The 19,092-nt window shown below is 42.0% G+C and overlaps 1 long non-coding RNA gene across 1 annotated transcript in view; it reads right to left on the bottom strand.

Annotated features, from left to right (window-relative positions):
- LOC126100473 (uncharacterized) overlaps positions 1 to 16,070 on the bottom strand; it is a 41,006-nt gene extending 24,936 nt beyond the window's left edge. Inside the window, exon 1 of the long non-coding RNA XR_007522178.1 lies at positions 15,771 to 16,070. This is a non-coding gene — a long non-coding RNA (uncharacterized LOC126100473). The remainder of the gene's footprint in view (positions 1 to 15,770) is intronic.
- Positions 16,071 to 19,092: the final 3,022 nt, after the last annotated feature.

Here is a 19,092-nt window from a genome sequence, read left to right as displayed (position 1 = left end):
ATAAGACGAATAACAGCGATGTACGTTCGTGGCTGTTCCATCTGCCACAGATAACTGCAACTCTAATCGTTTACATACCTGCTGATGGTGTGTACATGTATGAAGTTACATTGGCTTTCTGAGCACTTCTTTCTCAGGCACTGTAATAACCAACCAAAGTAAGCCAATCGGACAAAATATTAGTCACTTAAAAGGGCACATTGTCACTTTGGAATGCTGTAGATGGCGTTTAGCTGGAGACCTTCCAAGACTGACGTCAGTCATGGCAGTGAAGTTGTATGTATCTTGTTTGCAAGAATCAGAACTGTTCATTAAATCAAATTTTGGGTTTCAAGTTACTATACTGACCAGTAAAATTAAAAGATCACATTTTCGAAACCCTGTAATTGCCTCCCATGGCGACGCATAATTTTGTAATTTGGGTGAAAGGTGTGTCCAAACTTCCTTTGTAATGGTGGAGAAGCGTGCTGCCCTGAGGCGTCCTTCGAACAGCAAGGTGTCGACACATACGGAAAAAAAAATCCACAGCTCAGAAGTTCAGGTGAGCTGTAAGGTAGATTATTGATGTTACATTGGCACAAAGTTTCACCATAATTCTGTCCAACGCCATCGTCACATCCCCTCTTACGCACATTTCATCCCTTCCTTTGACGCCTCTGCGATGGAGATCACCCAGAGCTGAAATCACACGGTTTTCTTATGGCTGGGCGGTGAAGACATCTGGGACACACTGGCGATCGGAATCGACACGAAAAGGCTTCGGGGGAAGGTATTAAACTATCCTTTTACTGGGACGTTGATTCACATGCATTTTGCTGTCGTAAACGACAGTTCGCAGTGCGATGAGCTGCAGGAATACGTTGTTGACAGCCACTGAGACTGCTGACGCCCTCGGCCGTTTCAACTCTTCTCTAAGGATATTGTGGGGCTGCATCCCCACTGAACTGATCGAACCCCTTTGGGGTGTAACACGACCGCAATTTTTGCTGTAATGTACAGTTTGGAACCACTATGGACTGTCCAAAACCATTCCACGAAATCTGTACGTGATGCGAAGCAGCAAAGGATATACTTACGCTTCTTCAGCTCTCCTATTTTCCACTCTCCTGTGGCGTGAGCACGGGGGAGTGCAACATTAGCACGTGCGTGAATAAAACGGCAAAAGATCCCTCTAAGACACCCTGCTGGGCAACACTCTTGGTGCCACCCACGCAACTTCGTTGAGCACGTTACCAATGTACCTGCCAGAAACTTTGACACCAATTCACCCCGGCGGCTGAAGGTAGGCAAATCCCGCCCAAGGAGTTTCGAAGTGGAGGGAAGGGATGATTTCAGTGCTGCGTGTAGTGATCTAATCTCTATCACAGAGACGTGAAAAGAAGGAGTAAAATGTGAGTAAGAGGGACTTTGACGACATTCTCATCGTGTGACACGTCCGTGGTGGCGTTGGGCAGAACTGTGGTGAAATTTTGTGTCAATGTGACATAATTAAACCGCCTTACAGCTCACGTGATCTTTTGACCTGTGGTCTTTGCCCCGCATCTGTCGACACGTTGCTGTCTGACGCGTCGCCGCAAGTATTGCAGAGGGAGGTTACAGGCACCTTGGAGCCAAATATCAATCTTATGGGTCGCTATGGGAGGCAACAACGGGATTTCTAAAACGTGATCCTTTCATATTGTTGCCCAGTGTACTACGAGGGTCACTCCAAAAGAAATGCACATCATTTTTTTAAATCCATCTTTTATTCAACATATTTGAAAGTTTTACAGTGTGTAGATACAATCCTTTAGGAACAGTATTTTCATTTCTCCACATAATGTTCATCCCTCTCAGCTGCCTTACACCATCTTGGAACCAGTGCAAGTATACACGCACGGTAAAATTCTGGCCCAACCTGTTGGAGCTACTGTTTGGCAGCGTGCACAAGGGAGTCATCTTCAAACCTTGTTCCACGAAGAGAGTCTTTCAGTTTCCCAAAGAGACGATAGTCACATGGAGCCAGGTCAGGACTGTAAGGCGGGTGTTTCAGTGTTGTCCATCCGAGTTTTGTGATTGCTTTCATCGTTTTTTGACTGACATGTGGCCGTGCATTGTCGTGCAACAGCAAAACATCGTGCTTTTGCCGATGTGGTCGAACACGACTCAGTCGAGCTTGAAGTTTCTTCATTGTCATCACTTATGCATCAGAATTTATGGTGGTTCCACTTGGCAAGAGTCCTTCGGAATCGAAAAACACCGTAGCCATAACTTTTCCAGCAGAAGGTGTGGTTTCGAATATTTTTTTCTTGGGTGAATTTGCATGATGCCACTCCATTGATTGCCTCTTCGTCTCTGGTGAAAAATGATGGAGCCATGTTTCATCACCTGTCACAATTCTTCCAAGAAATTTATCTCCACCATTCGCTGACTGTTCCAAAAGTTCGCTGCATACAGTTTTTCTTGTTCCTTTGTGACCCACTGTCAACACCCAAGTTTGAAAACAAGCAAGAAGTATGTATCTACACACTGTAAAACTTTCACACATGCAGAATGAAAACTGTATTTTTACAAAAATAGTGTGCATTTCTTTTGGAGTGACCCTCGTACTTGCTCAGAAACAAGGTTGAGTATACAAATGGATCCTCAAAATTAAAGAAAAAAATGAATTACACGTATGTTTCCTGATTTGAATAACAATGAGAAAATTGACCCCGTTAGAAACGCACTCTTTCCTAGTGCTGCCACATCCAATTCGCAGGAAATGGGGACTTAGAGACTGGTCACTTAAAAAATGGTGGTCAGGGATATAAAAGTCAGGACATAAAAATACGAAGTAAGGTGTCAAACATTAGATAACTATTTTATTGTACTACACTGCCTGACAAAAAAAGTAAAGCACCCAGAAGACATTGTCGGATGTCAATGTTACTTAGTGCACTGCAAATTGTTACAATTGTAATCAATACTGTTCTGTTCATCAGAATTATTAATTTTAGGGAAAATATGTACTGAGGGCTCCCACTAACTTCTGGCACAAGTTGAGTGCACGTCTTAGCGCGAATAACATATCAGCGTTTTTGAGCAAGCTGAGCAAACTTCGTTACTCAAACAGCGAAGCTCCTACGAGCATACATTTTAGAACTGAGAACAGATAAATATATGTCCGTTTCCAGGAGATTATTCTACTTTACAAGATGATGTGGTTGTTGTGGTCTTCAGTCCTGAGACTGGTTTGATGCAACTCTCCATGCTACTCTATCCTGTGCAAGCTTCTTCATCTCCCAGTACTTACTGCAACCTGCATCCTTCTGAATATGCTTAGTGTATTCATCTCTTGGCATCCCTCTATGATTTTTACGCTCCACGCTGCCCTCCCTTGATGCCTCAGAACATGTCCTACCAACCGGTCCCTTCTTCTTGTCAAGTTGTGCCACAAACTCCTCTTCTCCCCAATTCTATTCAGTACCTCCTCATTAGTTATATGATCTACCCATCTAATCTTCAGCATTCTTCTGTAGCACCACATTTCCAAAGCTTCTATTCTATTCTTGTCTAAACTATTTATCGTCCACGTTTCACTTCCATACATGGCTACACTCCATACAAATATTTTCAGAAACGACTTCCTGACACTTAAATCTATACTCGATGTTAACAAATTTTTCTTCTTCAGAAACGCTTTCCTTGCCATTGCCAGTCTATATTTTATGTCCTCTCTACTTCGACCATCGTCAGTTATTTTGCTCCCCAAATAGCAAAACTCCTTTACTATTTTAAGTGTCTCATTTCCTAATCTAATTCCCTCAGCATCACCCGACTTAATTCGAATACATTCAATTATCCTCGTTTTGCTTTTGTTGATGTTCATCTTGTACCCTCCTTTCAAGACACTGTCCATTCCGTTCAGCTGCTCTTCGAAGTCCTTTGCTGTCTCTGACAGAATTACAATGTCATCGGCGAACCTCAAAGTTTTGATTTCTTCTCCATGGATTTTAATACCTACTCCGAACTTTTCTTTTCTTTCCTTTATTGCTTGCTCAATATACAGATTGAATAATATCGGGGATAGGCTACAACCCTGTCTCACTCCCTTCCCAACCGCTGCTTCCCTTTCATACCCCTCGACTCTTATAACTGCCATCTGCTTTCTGTACAAATTGTGAATAGCCTTTCGCTCCCTGTATTTTACCCCTGCCACCTTCAGAATTTGACAGCGAGTATTCCAATCAACATTGTCAAAAGCTTTCTCTAAGTCTACAAATGGTAGAAACGTAAGTTTGCCTTTCCTTAATCTAGCTTCTAAGAGAAGTCGTAGACTCAGTATTGCCTCACGTGCTCCAATATTTCTACGGAATCCAAACTGATCTTCCCCGAGGTCGACTCCTACCAGTTTTTCCATCATCAGTTGTGCTCTCTCCTTTGTTGAGCTGGTGAGATGCATAATCAGTTTGCTTTTCTTCACCAATCTGTTCCTGCCTAAGACAACCCACATCACAATCAAAATATGGATAGATTAACAAGGTAGATTTTGTCAGAACATCCTTAATCTGTTTTATTGCTATCTCACATTCCTTGGCCAGTCTCCGTTTTCAATAACTTTGTTGATGCTTTTGTGACATGAGCATAATCGTGAATAAATATACCACATTTATTAGCAAGCCTGAGAAATGATAGTACTTCCCTCACATCTGTGACACAGGTATCTGGTTTCACTCCAGTAGAACTTATAATATCGCCCATGTATTGCATGTGAGACTTGCAAAAGAACAAACAGTTCCCCAATTTTAAAATTAGGTTTTCTCCTGAGGTAACCAAAAACTTCAGAGAAAACCTCAGTTCACTTGTACTTAATTTTCCCAACCATACTGTAATCATCAGTGGTGACTTCAGTCACACAACAGTCAATTAGGAAAATTGCCTTCTGCGAAAACTATCTAGAACAGATCATTTGGGACTCCACTCATGATGCAAATGTGTAAGATCTGATGGCAACAAACAGACCTTATCTCTTCGAGGGTGACCAATCGAAACTGGTGTTAGTGACCATGATGCTGTTGTGGCAACAATGCAGCTCATAGTACAAAGGGCATCTAAAACAAGTGGAAAGACATATATGCTCAATAAACTAGATGAAGAAGCAGTAGTGTCATATTGCTATAAGGAACTTGAAACTTTTAGCACTCCACAGGAGCGTGTAGACGTGCTATAGCTCATATTTAAAATAATAGTTGACCATGCACTTGATAGGTGTGTACCCAGTTCATAATTGGAGAGGGACCTTCCATCATATACAGTCACTGTAAATAAAACTTAAAGAAACAGACTACTGCACAATAGGTGTAAAACAAACCACGTGGCTATAGATAGAGATGCCGAATTAAACACAGTCAGCAGTGCAGTGTGTAAAGCCTTCATTGTCTACAGCAGCACAATGATCTTTCACATGTATTGTTGTTGTTGTTGTTGTTTTCAGTCCAGAGACTGGTTCGATGCAGCTCTCCATGCTGCTCTACCCTGTGCAATCTTCTTCATCTCCCAGTACCTACTGCAATGTACATTCTTCTGAATCTCTTTAGTGTATTCTTCTCTTGGTCTCCCTCTACGATTTTTACCCTCCACGCTGCCCTCCAATACTGAATTGGTGATCCCTTGATGGCTCAGAATATGTCCTACCAACCGATGCCTTCTTCTAGTCAAGTAGCGCCACAAATTTCTCTTCTCCCCAGTTCTATTCAGTACCTCCTCATTAGTTATGTGATCTACCCATCTAATCTTCAGCATTCTTCTGTAGCACCACATTTCCAAAGCTTCTATTCTCTTCTTGTCTAAACTATTTATCGTCCACGTTTCACTTCCATACATGGCTACACTCCATACAAATACTTTCAGAAACGACTTCCTGATATTTAAATCGATACTCGATGTTAACAAATTTTTCTCCTTTAGAAACGCTTTTCTTGCCATTGCCATTCTACATTTTATATCCCCTCTACTTCGACCATCATCAGTTATTTTGCTCCCCAAATAGCAAAACTCCTTTACTACTTTAAGTGCCTCATTTCCTAATCTAATTCCCTCAGCATCACCTGACTTAATTCGACTACATTCCATTATCCTCGTTTTGCTTTTGTTGATGTTCATCTTATACCCTCCTTTCAAGACACTGTCCATTCCGTTCAGCTGCTCTTCCAAGTTCTTTGCTGTCTCTGACAGAATTACAATGTCATCGGAGAACCTCAAAGTTTTTATTTCTTCTCCATGGATTTTAATACGTACTCCGAACTTTTCTTTCGTTTTCTTTATTGCTTGCTCAATATACAGATTGAATAACATCGGGGATAGGCTACAACCCTGTCTCACTTCCTTCCCAACCACTGCTTCCCTTTCATACCCCTCGACTCTTATAACTGCCATCTGCTTTCTGTACAAATTGTAAATAGCCTTTCGCTCCCTGTATTTTACCCCTGTCACCTTCAGAATTTGAAAGAGAGTATTCCAATCAACATTGTCGAGAGCTTTCTCGAAGTCTACAAATGCTAGAAACGTAGGATTGCCTTTCCTTAATCTAGCTTCTAAGATAAGGCGTAAGGTCAGTATTGCCTCACGTGTTCCAACATTTCTACGGAATCCAAACTGTTCTTCCCCGAGGTCGGCTTCTGTCAGTTTTTCCATTCGTCTGTAAAGAATTCGCGTTAGTATTTTGCAGCTGTGACTTATTAAACTGATAGTTCTGTTATTTTCACATCTGTCAATACCTGCCTTCTTTGGGATTGGAATTATTATATTCTTCTTGAAGTCTGAGGGTATTTCGCCTGTCTCATACATCTTGCTCACCAGATGGTAGAGTTTTGTACGGACTGGCTGTCCCAAGGCTGTCAGTAGTTTTAATGGAATGTTGTCTACTCCGAGGGCCTTGTTTCGACTCAGGTCTTTCAGTGCTCTGTCAAACTCTTCACGCAGTATCATATCTCCCATTTCATCTTCATCTACATCTCTTCCATTTCCATAATATTGTCCTCAAGTACATCGCCCTTGTATAGACCCTCTATATACTCTTTCCACCTTTCTGCTTTCCCTTCTTTGCTTAGAACTGGGTTTCCATCAAAGCTCTTGATATTCATGAAAGTGGTTCTCCTTTCTCCAAAGGTCTCTTTAATTTTCCTGTAGGCAGTATCTATCTTACCCTTAGTGAGATAAGCCTCTACATCCTTACATTTGTCCTCTAGCCATCCGTGATTGGCCATTTTGCACTTCCTGTCGATATCATTTTTGAGACGTTTGTATTCCTTTTTGCCTGCTTCATTTATTGCATTTTTATATTTTCTCCTTTCATCAATTAAATTCAATATTTCTTCTGTTACCCAAGGGTTTCTTCTATCTCTCGTCTTTTTACCTATTAGATCCTCTGCTGCCTTCAATATTTCATCCCTCAAAGCTACCCATTCTTCTTCTACTGTATACATCTGTATAATTTGAAAGAATGAAAGTTGCTACTGTAGTTTCGAATTTATTCGAACATAGAGATGGGGCACGTTTACACAGTTCTGTTGGGATATTTTTATTCGGTGTTTTTCACTGCCATCCTAACTAAGACCCCAGTCAAGAAAACTTTAAGATAACAGCAACTTAAAACACAATCTAAAAAATATTGATGTATAGGAGAGTAACAAGTAGGAATTGCTAAAACATAGCTATTTAAACTCAATGCAATTCAAGCAGAAATAATTAATTCTATGAGAGCGAGGACTGATAAGAGCAATAAATTGCTAAAAGTAAGAACAAGGAGAAATGCGGTTAGGCCTGCTTCTGATATCATCAGTGTTTATCCAAAGACAGGTTTCCACATGGTAACTCTCCACGCTGTCATGTCTTATGCCATCCTCTTCAGGTGAGCCTAACTTTCGTTTCCCTTTGAGTCGTCATCAACGTCGTGTCTCTTCCTTCCTCTCGTTAACTCGTCCTTCCAAAGCGTCTGTTAGCAAGCACTCCCGTGTCAACGAATGTCCATCCAGTTCCTTTCTCTCATAACCTGCAGCACTCTGATGAAGAGGATGAAAATTGCCTTTAAAACCATACAACCAGTCAAAAAGAAATCAAGAATGAGTCCAGGGCCTTTGCTATAAAAGGTGGGCTCACGACGTCTGTGACACAGGAAATATCATTATTTTCTCTGTGTACAAATTTCTGCTTGAATAATGATAATAACTAGGCCTTTAACATTCACATTTCTGTGTAGGCCATTTTATGCTAACAGGCGGAAGTTCGCCAAAAATTTGTTTACTGCCAGTAAAATATCTGTATTTTACGATATTAATTGGTGTAATTTTGTTTACTGCCAATTAAAGATATTTTGAAAATTTTAGTAGTCTGTTTTGTATACTTATTATTGCGTTCTATGATATGGTAAATGTGGCTGTATAGACGCGTAAGCCCGCCACATATGGGTTGTACGTTTACACATTCGACTTGAGCGTATTTAAAATTATTTTGCACTCTTAAATATGATGTTAAGTTAGAAGTATATGTATCACCTTACACTTTAATAACCATGTTATAAGACTAAGCAATGTTAAATGCGATAAAATTAAACTTTTTTTAATATCGTAAAGGTATCGGCGTAAATGTGCCCAGTCTCCACAACTAGCTGGCGCGACAAGGGAGGTCCGATTCAGTCGATAGGCGACAGTAGTTGAAACACCGTTCAGAAAATAGAAACTTGATGGTAATAATACAAAATCAGAAGTGGCTGAGTGTTTTTGGAACGTACATTTCGGACATGCGTTGAGGCAGCGTCCCTTTGTTTAATCCGCTGACGAACCTTCTGGCACACCGTTTCTGACTTTCTGGGTTAGCGCCATCGACGCACTCAGAATCTTCCTTCGGAAGTTTCAGATATTCGACCAATTTATAAAGTGAATACGCATTGTTTTTCAAATTGTTATCAGGACCCTAGAGTCACAACAATGGTATCCTGAGCAATGTTTACATCAGACGGGTGATGGCACCCCTGAAACCTGGAACATCCCCTGAGTTCGGGGAGTATGGTGAGTGGTATCGATCGAAGAAATTAGTCACAACTTGCGCCAGAGGATTGTCCCGGTAAACGATGGGTGGCTACCGACCCATCAGTCTTCTGAGTTCGCTCAGCAAGATTGTTGAGAAGGTGATTCTCAAACGCATCACTAGGCACTGCATAACAAATGACATCCTGAGACCGGAGCAATTCGGCTTCAGGAATCACCACTCCACAACACAACAACTCTTACGGGTTGGCGAACATATAACACATGGCTTTAACACAAACAAAGCAACAGGGGCGGTGTTCCTGGACATCGCTTTCGACCGTCTATGGCACAACGACCTCATTCGCAAACTCAGTGACGCGGGGTTCCCCGACGGGCTGGTGCGTCTCATACACTCATACCTCACAGACAGGAGTTTCAACACTGGCGTGCAGGGAAAACAATCAACACAACAAGGTATACACGCGGGAGTACCCCAGGAAAGCATCCTAGGGGCCCCTACTAACCTCTACATAAACGATCTCCCAACCACACACAACACAACGATGGCAATCTACGCGGATGACACAGCCATCCTCGGGCAAGACTGGAAACCATCAAACATTACGTCACGATTACAGACCGCACTCAGTGGCTGAGCCTTGGTTAGAGAAATGGCGTGTTAGAGTAAATGTCAAGTGCGAAGCCGTTCTGTTCACTAGAAGACCGAAGCAACAGCGCAAACACCGATACTGCAGACCAATAACTCTACATGCGCGCCCAATACGTTTCCGCGAGAAAGTCAAATACGTCTGTGTCTGGCTGGACCGGAAATTACTCTGGGGGGACCACATACAATACATGACCAACAGAGCAAGCACGAGGCTCAAACAGCTCTAGCCTGTGTCAAGAGAAGGGTGTCGAGGTCCATGTACATGACACTTATTCGACCCCTGATTACGTACGCAGCCCCTGTCTGGGGATACGCTGCGCCCACACGCCTGCAGATCATACAAAACAAAGTACTCAAAATCTTAAGCAATGCTCCACGATACACACGCATCGCGGACCTTCACCGGGAATAACGACTTGAGACTCTCACGGAGGTAATCCACAAACTCACCACAAGACTATACAGAAACTCCAGACATTCGCAGAACCCGTTCATTCTGAATCTTGGGAATTACGAACACAACCATAGGTGGAAACGTAAAAGACCAAAAGACATACTTGCAAGGACCTAACATCTATGGCCAAGTACACGCAAACACAACGGTACAGGTGAGCCACTGTTAATCAGACACCATTACTGGATACCCAGTTGGAACACACTTGCCGAATAACTGGCACCACGAAGGGAAGCCGTACCGTACATTACATGGAGACAAGCTCCACACACACCCCACACAGTGAGATGATCTATGGTCGATCTCCCACTACTGTATAACGATCTTGATTGTTCCAGGAATGTAGCAGCTGCAGCAACTGGGACACATCGCCATCGCCTGCCACGGTAATGATGCACGATACCCACACTAGCAAACCCAACCTTGCATGAACTATCGCAGCTAGTAAGCCACTACTGCTCTTACTACCCATACCACTGTCGCAGAGGCTTTTTCTCACGGCACGAGCCTTGGTACTTTTTTCCCCCTGCTCTTCAAATTGCTACCCTCATCCGCGTTTCGTTCGCTATCACCTGATGACCGTGTTAATGCGTAGTCTTATTCAGACGCACGGATAACATCACAGCCCAGCATCCTGCGATCCACCTACTAGGTAACTAACATGTTGACGGAGGTGACTGTAGAACTTTTGGTCTGGTCACCACGTTGGTGCGGGCGTGGAGGGGCCCCATCTCTATTTTCCTGCAGAAAGCGCAGCCGCTTCTCTGTAGGCTTGTCTGCCGGCGCGGTTCACGCCGCGGCAGTTGGTGGCGGCTTCCAGCTGCGAGGGACCCCACGCAGGAAGCGGTTCACATACAGCGGCTCATAGCGGTACACGACAAAAATGAGTTTTCCAAATTTCTTGCTGTAAAAAATATTGTATGTAAATGAAGCAAAACTATGTCAACTCCTGTAGTTAGTCTTTCGACAGATATTCTTTTCTTCTTTTAAAAACTTAAAAGCCACTTCTTTCGGTTTTGTGCATTTTCTTCACTATAAAAAACTGAACTAATTGGCTCAAAACGTTGATATTTCCATATCTTGTAGTTTCACGTTATAGATTTATGATGAAGTGTCTATTTTGTCGATGTTGGTTAGCGTTATTGTGATACCTACTTTACAAGTACTATGTAGCATAAATTTTAAAGGGTTTGCTGTGAAAAATGTGATCGCTGGCTACTTTACGTTTCGTACGTTTTAGGTGACATGTTGGTGTGAAATAAACGTAGCTAATATATCGAAATTGTTTTCAATATTTAAACGAAACCCGTATCTCAGAAGAGTGTGAGAAAATAGAAGTTAAAATACTGATTTGTGCATGCTGGCGCCGATCACGCTGCCTGAGCGCTCCACAGCCATGAAGAAAAAGGTATTTTACTCCAACAGTTGGATAATGGAAATCTCAACAAGGCTTGCCAAATTTTCATTTACGATACTTACAATCGTCATTTATCAAACGAAGACAAAGTTCTCCGAGTTCTTCTTGTTAAGTATTTCCCAGTTTAACTATTTCGTAGATCTGGTTAAAGAAGCTTTCGGTAAAAACCTATCAAATAGATATTTGAGTCGAGTAACACTTGACCTGAAATTACCCGCAACATTCAAGAAAGAAAAGTAAAAACACTTTGAAAATTACAGTAGTTTATCATTTATTCTGTTGTAAATGGCGTTTTTTCCCATATGCCTGACAAATACGAATAAAAGCGGAACAGTCGCATTTTCACTTCAGGTAGAACTTTATACAGTTTTCAAGACAATAAAGTAACTTTGCATTAAAATATGGCATGTTCTGCACAAGAACATAACAGATTATCTGAAATGTGACAACACTTATCTAGTGGAGCCTGTCGTAGCCATAGAGCCATTCTCTGTAATATCTTATGGCGCAGTTAACTGCAGAGGTAACTAAGTTGCATTTTCAGTAATGGGCATTTTGGTAGACTACTACAGTACTACATTTGAGTAAATGAATACCTTTAAAGGAAAGAGAATCAAGCGACACCTCTGCGAAACTAAATCCAAGACCTAATTTCTTTTTTTGTGTATCCAGACGTAATTCTATGTCTACATCTATACTCTGCAAACTGCTGTGAAGTGTGTGGCAGTGGGTATGCCCTATTGTACCAGTTGTAAAGGGCTTATTCCATTCCATTCGCGCATGGAGCGCGGGAAAATGACTATTTAAATGCCTCTGTGCGTGGTGTAATTAGTCTAACGTTGTCCACACGATCCACATGGGAGCGATATGCAGCAGATTGACTATATTCCTAGAGACATCATTTAAAGCCGATTCTTGAAACTTTCTAAGCAGGATTTCTCGGGCTAGTTTACGTGTATCTTCAAGTATCTGCCTGTTTATTTCTTTCAACATCTCAGTGACACTCTTCCGCAGATCAAACAAACCTGTGACCATTCTGCCGCCCTTCTCTGTATACGTTCTGTATCACCTGTTAGTCCTGTTTGGTATGCGTCCCACACGCTTGAGCAGTATTCTAGGACGCGTCAGATGAGTGATCTGTGCGCAATAGCCTCTGTAGACTGATTGCACTTCCCCAGTATTTTGCCAATAAACCGAAGTGTGATACCTGACATGCCCCACCCATGATAGGGCCTATGTGATCATTCCATTTAATATCCCTACAAACTATTACAAACAGATATTTGTAAGACTTGGCTGATTCCAATTGTGACTCGTTGATATTGTAGTAATAGGATACTTCGTTTTTTCGAACAATTTTACATTTCTGAACATGTGAAGCAAGTTGCCAATGTGTGCACCACATCGAAATTTTCAGTGGTGGCTCCTAGGTACACATGCTGGGTGCTCACTAATTTTTAAATTCAGATAAATACCAGAGTGCGAAATTAATAACATCTGCTGCGTAACATTTATATTTATCAACATATTTATACAACTTCAGCCGCTGTCAATAATAATAATAATAATAATAATAATAACAGTAATAATACGCATAACTTGTCTGAAAAAAAGGAAGAATTGTTTTGTGGAACTTTATTGCTTTGTACATAATTAAGTCTATGGCATCAACGAAATAATGTTTAAGCTTTCGCTGCTCCCTGCGTAGCATTTTTGTGTAAGTGGAAGTTTTTGTGCTTTTTTATGTTTTCGGTCTAATGTGCAAGATTCCTAATTTATGTATTAGTTAGGAAATTAACTTCCAGGCTGAAAACCAAGCATTCTTACGTTGCATCCACGCAATAACTTACGCTTATTACACATTTCGTTGTTCGCTTGTAGTCACGCTTATTTGATTTCGTCAATTTCTCAGACAACGGGTCTGATCTGGGGGGCCCTGCTTCCTTTGCCATAACTTTTCTCGGTAATTTTCTTTTCTGTTAGCGCCTAATGCAGGTTCAACACAGTTCATGTTGACGCTGCACAGGAAAGCCGATTTCTGTACAGTAAACAACCAACTCCAAACACAAAACTGCCGTTTGCGGAAATTATTAAATTCAATTAGTACTATCTACTACAAGGTCACTGGACGACTAAAATACAAATGAGGCGCTGAGAGCCATAAGGGCCAAAAGCACACAGTCTTCAACCCCTCACATTCGAGTGAATATCAGAGAAACGAGTGAGGCAGCTTTTCGTGAATGTTCAGATATATGTACAATGTGAGCCCACAGTACAGGTAAACCTGACCCACCCTAAGATCAACAGATGGCAGAAGCATGAATAGATACTACAGTCTCACAATCGACGCTGATGTGCCTTATGGTTCTCAGCGCGTCAAATACATTAACTGTATGATAAAATCCAAAACCTAATGTACTATATCTCATTCACAATCCCATAAATAGGTTTTTCTATCAGTATAAATATAACATACACTGATGATCGATCTAATTTTATTATATAGTGAGTGAGTTGGCATATCTGTGGAGTGTGCGCCATGAACTGTGCACATTATCAATTCCGTATGTTCAAATTGTTCCTTGCACTACGGGACTTGACATCTGAGGTCGTCAGTCCCCTAGAACTTAGAACTACTTAAACCTAACTAACCTAAGGACATCACACACATCCATCCCCGAGGCAGGATTCGAACCTGCGACCGTAGCAGTCGCGCGGTTCCGGACTGAAGCGCCTAGAACCGCTCGGCCACCGCGGCTAACTCAATTCCGTATGTATTTGGCCCATAAGGCAATCAAAAATGCACACCCATGCCCGAGGGAGGACTCGAACCTCCGCCGGGACCAGCCGCACAGTCCATGACTGCAGCGCCTGTGACCGCTCGGCTAATCCCGCGCGGCTAAGGCGATCATGTCACGCTAGTTGCGCATGTGCAGAAGCTCCTTAAAATGTGTAAAAGTGAAGGTGTGCTCACGGCCGTGATGCCAAGTTTCACTAAGTCTAAAGTAGCAATGTAGCACATCGGGGTAGATTTAGTACCGCGTATTTCAGATTACCGCGCCTACATCACGCTTAACAACGTTCAAAGAAAAATGGCTGATCAATCCGCAAGAGGTCAAAAGTTTGGTGGTTCATGTGCTCTTGTGCTCGTACACAACAGCAACACATCAATGAATATTTACACAGCTACTTTCGGACAGTACTTCACAACAGATAATTACATGATCTGCTAGAACCTGAGGCTACTATTAATATCGTTCATAAGATCATAAATACAGAACATGGAAAGCAAGGGTACACCCGAATTTACGTCAGCATCTCTGGATGACACTCTATCCAAGACAGCTTGCTGCATATTCGCTATCAAAACCTCCTCACTCCAGCCACAAATTACACTTGATACTCCAAATGATCGAACGTTTGATAATAAGCATAGGTGTGAAACTGAGTCAAATGCGTTTAGGAACTAGAGAACTACTACATCTGCCCGATTGTCTTTATTTATGGCTTTCTGTATGTCATGTGAGAAAAATACGAGGTGGATTCCACATGATTGATGTTTCCGAAATCTGTGCTGGTTGGCATGGATGATACCTCCTTATGTCTGAGCTCAGAATGTGTTCCAAAATACAACAAATTTATGTGAAGGAAACTTGACGGTAGTTTTGTGGATTACTTCTGCTACCGTTTTGTAGTCGGATGTGGCCTATGCTCCCTTCCAACTACTGGGCACGGTTTTTTGTTAGAGGGCTCTGCGACAGATTGTAGTTAACGGGGAGGCTACTTCTGCCGCAATGTAAAATTTGATAGGGATTCCATGAGGCCCTATGGCTTTGTTCAGTTTTAAAAAGTAGATAAACTCTTTACTGATTGCAAATGTTAAGCACACAATTTCTCATAAGATAGGAGGTATTGCTTTAAATTTTATTACAAAACACCTGTTGTTACAGTTGCTGGTGTTAGAAACAAGAATGGAAAAAATTCGTCTTGACATTAGAAATACTATGAGACTAGCATATTTTCGTTCGGATGCGAGACGTAATTGCTTATATGAAGTTCGATTTTCTGCGTGTCTCTTTCTCTTTTGATCTCATGGTTGGTTACATAATTGCTGTAACATCTTTCAGTTGCTTCAAGATGTAATATACACTAACTGATTTCCAGTGCTTAACACTGTACTGTACTTCATCTTATGTAACTTATTGCTCTTGTGAAAATTAAAATTTTTGCAAAAATATTTACCATTTTGAACCAGTTTGGCAGCTATATCCCTCCATGCTTCGGTGCTCTTCCAAATTTTCTCATATTCTGCATCGTACAAGAAGTTGTACTTCTTCACTTGTTCGATAAGTTTTTCTGTTCGCATGGTTTCCACTGAGTACACTGCACGCCCACCGATACGACAGATCTGCCCCCCGCCGCTGCTGCTTCAGACGTCGGTGTGAGAACACGGCAAAAAGTTGCGGCTGCTGGCGCTCACAGACGCTGACCGCGGCGGCGAATCTGTACTTCGAGACAGACTGGCGCTAACCGCGGCGTCTGATCGGTGTGACCGACACGATGCAACAACACGCATTTCAACGACGCGGCCAGCCCGCCGCTGCTCAAGGTCACAGACCGCCCGGGCAGATCGTGTTCCATGTGGTCAGGCCTTAAGCTGTTCATTGTTGGCACACAGGCAGCAACCAGCTTAGAGGAAAAGCAGCGACACTTTTCTGTGGGATTCACCCGCCATCTCGCAGGACAATGCTCTGGCTCGTGTGGCGCGAGTTGTGACTAATTTGTTCGACAGTGCAGTACCACGCACCACATTCCCCGGGCTTACTCTCTGGCGAGTTCCCGAGATGAAGGAAGCACTTCATGGCACTCGTTTCAGAAATGCTGCAGAGATTCGTCAACGAAGAGACAGCTCCACTAACTACCAACACAACTGGCGCTGCTAAGGGTATCCTGTAACTTCCACTTCGCTGTCAATGGGTTCTACACAACGCTGGTGACTACTCTGAAGGACAGTAAAACTTTGAAACGTGCATCTACTTTGCGGAAGTTGTAGATTGCTATTAAAATTCAACCTCCGTATACACACTATGCGATAAAACGTATCCAGACACCTATTGGTGGACGCTAATATGAAATGTGTTCACAATCCGCCTTTATGGTGGCTAAAACTCTGTCAGGGACACTTTCAATGAGGTGCCTGAATGACTGTGGAGGAATGGCAGCCCATTCTTTCTCAAAGTCGAAACCAGAGAAGGTATACATGTTGAACGCTGCGGCCTGGAGCAAAGTCAATGTTCTAAATGCCAATTCACACTGGCCGTCACGTCCCATCCCGTCAAAAAATTCTGCAATGCATTTAAAAATTGCGGCATCCACACTGACCGTCCCGTCTCGTCATGGCACATCTAGGTTTCTCGGGAATAAAGTTTTGACAGTTGGCATCATCCATCCATTTTTGTTCAAATTATCTCCAAGCTCATTTCCTCCATTAGATGGCCATGCACAGATCTCCATATTTCATTTCGTCGTGGTTGATATCAGCTGTTTGTTGTTCATTATTAGTTATAAACTGTTCCCATTTCATTATTTCTTTTGTTAAAATTTATAATAAATTACAAAAGATTAATTGCAACAGTGAGGTAGCAGTCTGAATTTTACGACATGAGCGTCCTAAATTTCTTGTCCTCTACTAATATATAAAAAAGGATTTTTATTCGTACCAGTACCGTATTTGAAGTTTTACAAGGAAATGGATTGCAATATGGCTGCAACTTGAAATGAAAAAAAAAAAAATACTGTGAGTAGCATCAGATTGATTAGTTGGTGGAATTTATTTTCTTGTTGTCAGGCATTTATAGCATTTCATAAAAAATCAGATTGATTAGTAGCTGGAATTTATTTTCATGTTGTCAGGCATTTGTAGCATTTCATAAAGTAATGGACTGAAAACTTCAGACACTGCAAGTCGTTTGTTTAAATATGTGTTTGTGGCAGGCTTGTTTATTGTCAAGTAGTTCTCCGCGTTGTGTGTGAAACAGTTTTGCTAGCATCACTGGTCAACATTTCTGTGGTTTCACTGGCTAACTGGCTAAACTATCTGGCCCTCCGGTCCGCGGCGGCGATCCTAAATACTGGCGGCTGAGAGGGCGTTGGCGGCATGTTTCCAGCGAGTCTTGTCGTTGGCCAATATCACATTTGAAAACAATACTGTATCATTCTAGATCTCACTGAAGATGCCTTAAAGTAAAAGGCGAAACGTGTCTGGCAGTAATAATAGCCATTGCAGAAAGAAAAGGTGGTTTGTATTCACGAAATAAAATAGATGTTTTCTGTTACAGCGAGTGCTGAGGAAAGGGAATTTAAGGAGACTGCACCAGCTAAGCACACTGGAAAATGAGGGAGATCTGGTTGGAAAGAAGAATGTACAGGAGTAACGAGCACGTACAGAGGCAATGGTAATCAGTATTGCTGCATTAGTAGATATGTCATTAACTGTCTTATGATGCTGTAGAAGTTATTTAGTTCTCTAATATAATGCGGGAGGTTATTACAGAGTCGGGTTCCTGCTAGAGAGAAGGACTTCGATGAAGTGGCTAAACGGTGGAATGGGATAGAAAGGATTTGTTCTGATGGGAATGGGTGTTGTTGCCACTCTACTGAGGCAACAGTGTTAAGATCGAGGATAGATATGAGAGACATTGTACGCTGATAAGCCAGAGAAGACAGAGTATGTACATCTCTGCACACAGCCAGGACAGCTGTGCATATGATGGTGAAATAAGAACAAAGAGTCGAACGTCATAGATATAACAAACACAGACATTCTTAAACAGTTCCAACGCCGTGATCTTTCCTGAGAAAGATGTTGTAGGGTAACATTGGTGTAATCAAAAATTGGATGCATAAGTTTATGTACAAGTTTCTTTCTCAGATCAAGGTGGAAGAGCCTTTTATACTTTTGTAGAGCACGGAGAGATACTGATACTATCTCATACATTGTACTTACATGCTCAGTCCAGTTTAGATTTTCATTTGTTATTGCTCGTAGACTCTTTGCAGACGAAAAGAAACTGATATTTGTCCCAGAGATTCCCGATGTTTCGAGCTAATGAGCTAGAATGACCAACCAATACCGCTTGGGTTTTGGATGGGTTGAGCTTTAATCCCATATCCTGCATCCATCATGCTAGTGCACGAAGGTCGATATTGAGATACATTCTGCATGGTGTCTCTTCTATATCGTGTCTCCCTACCACTTTCGCGCAACGACGCTCTGAGCGTGTTTTTTAGGGAATTGACTAGTTTGAACCTGGGACCTGTTGCTGGTAAGGAGACGTCAGACCACAAATGATATGTAGAATTCAGAAGAGTTCAGTGAGACTAGCGATGATATAACCAAATACTTAATGATTTCAGCGTCAGCTCCTCTGCACTCCCTGTAAAGGAATCTTAATACTAACTATATTTAGTGGAAGGGGTTCAAGGCTTTCCTATTTTTAGTTAGCTGGTAAAATAACGCCGAAAAAGCTGTTAAGTTTACCATTGGAAATTTTATTCTACCCAC

This window comes from Schistocerca cancellata, chromosome 9 (genome assembly GCF_023864275.1).
Source record: "Schistocerca cancellata isolate TAMUIC-IGC-003103 chromosome 9, iqSchCanc2.1, whole genome shotgun sequence".
NCBI classification, from domain to species: domain Eukaryota; kingdom Metazoa; phylum Arthropoda; class Insecta; order Orthoptera; family Acrididae; genus Schistocerca; species Schistocerca cancellata.
This window is presented reverse-complemented; position numbering and strand designations above follow the sequence as displayed.